Consider the following 2,010-nt stretch of genomic DNA (forward strand, 5'->3'; position numbering starts at 1 on the left):
GCCTCGAAATATCTCCGGGAAGAATTTAATCTCAAGAATTGTCCTCGTTTCCCTCATTAGTACCGTCTACACTCCAGGTAAAAGGGGAGGGAGGTTGAGGGAGGGAGAACGTTTTGGAAAGTTTTGAGAAAGTTTGGGCAAAGTTTGAGAGAGGAGAGGGAGGGAGATGCTCTCTCTATTTCCCACTTTAAGTTTGTGTGAGTGTTTACAAGATTTCTGCAAGTCATTTCTGGAAAATAATTTGTTTCGAAGTATTTCTATTTTCTTGTGGAGGGAGGGTGAGAGAGAGACTTTGTAATGCAGATTTACAAGATGGTTGTAGCTCAACAGGAAACCTTGCATTAAATGTTACTCCCTCTATCATGATGCAACTGTACACCGTGGACAAACAGCTCGACCGGAATCATGTAATGTCTTTCCGCGGACTGGTCTGTGTGAGCTGCAACCCGGCCCCTGCCAGCATCGTGTTAGGTTTTTTTCAACTTTTTAATTTGTTTTTAATTTTTTAGCATGTTCTAAAGTGTTTTTTTAATGGTTCTTTGTGTGGGGTGTGTGTGTGTGTGTGGGGGGGGGGTGTTGGTGGGTAGGTGGGGTGTGTGGGGGGGGGTAGGGGTGTGTGTGGGGGGTGTATGTATGGGGGGGGGTGGTGTGTGTGGGGGGGGGTGGGGGGGGGGGGGGGGGGGGGAGGGGGTGGCGGGGAGGGGGGTGGGGGGGGGGGGGTGTGTGGGGGGGGGTGGGGGTATGGGGGAGTGTGTGGTGGGGTGTGTGGTGGTGATGTGTATGGGGGGGGGGGGGTGTGTGGGGGGGGGGGTGTGTATGGGGAGTGTGTGGGGGGGGTGGTGTGTGGGGGAGTGTGTGGGGGGGGTGGTGTGTATGGGGGAGTGTGTGTGGGGGGTGTGTGTGTATGGGGGTGTGTGTGGGGGGGGGTGGTGTGTATGGGGGTGTGTGTGTGTGGGGGGGGGGGGGGTGGTGTGGGGGGGGTGTGTGGGGGGGGGGGGTGTGTGGGGGGGGGGGGGGGGTGTGGGGGGGGGGGGGGGGGGGGGTGGGGGGGGGGGGGGGGGGGGGGGGGGGGGGGGGGGGGGGGGGGGGGGGGGGGGGGGGGGGGGGGGGGGGGGGGGGGGGAAGGGTTGTTGGTTGTGGGGGGGGGGGGGGGGGGGGGGGGGGGTGGGTATGGGGGGGGGTGTGTGTGGGGGGGGGGTGTGTGTGTGGGGGGGGTGTGTGGGGGTGGGGGGTGTGTGTGGGGGGGGTGTGTGGGGGGGGGGGGTGTGTATGGGGGGAGTGTGTGGGGGGGGGGGTGTGTGTGGGGGGGGTGTGGTGTGTGGGGGGGGGTGTGTATGGGGGGTGTGTGGGGGGGGGGGTGGTGTGGGGGGGGGGGTGTGTATGTGTGTGGGGGGGGGGGTGTGTATGGGGGGGTGTGGGGGGGGTGGTGTGTATGGGGGGGTGTGGGGGGGGGGGTGGTGTGTATGGGGGGGGGGTGTGTGGGGGGGGGTGGGGGTGTATGGTGTGTGTGTATGGGGGGGGTGTGTATGGGGGGGGTGTGTGTGGGGGGGGGTGTGGGTGTGTGGGGGGGGGGTGTGTGGGGGGGGTGTGTGGGGGTGTGGGGGGGGTGTGTGTGGGGGGTGGTGTGTATGGGGGGGGGGTGTATGGGGGGGTGGTGTGTGTGTGGGGGGGGGGTGGTGTGTGGGGGGGGTGGTGTGTATGGGGGGGTGTGTATGGGGGGGTGGTGTGGGGGGGGGTGGGGTGGTGGGGGGTGTGGTGTGGGGGGGGTGTGTATGGGGGGGGTGTGGTATGGGGGGGGGGTGGGGTGGGGTGGGGGGGGTGGTGTGTATGGGGGGGTGTGTGTGTATGGGGGGGTGTGTATGGGGGGGTGTGGTGTGATGTGGGGGGGGGGTGGTGTGTGGGGGGGGGGGTGGGTGGGTGTGTGTATGGGGGGGGGGTGGGTGTGGTGGGGTGTGGTGGGGGGGGGGTGGTGTGGTATGGGGGTGTGTGTGTGTATGGGGGTGTGTATGG

The sequence above is a fragment of the Leucoraja erinacea genome, chromosome 10 (assembly GCF_028641065.1).
Source record: "Leucoraja erinacea ecotype New England chromosome 10, Leri_hhj_1, whole genome shotgun sequence".
NCBI lineage: Eukaryota > Metazoa > Chordata > Chondrichthyes > Rajiformes > Rajidae > Leucoraja > Leucoraja erinaceus.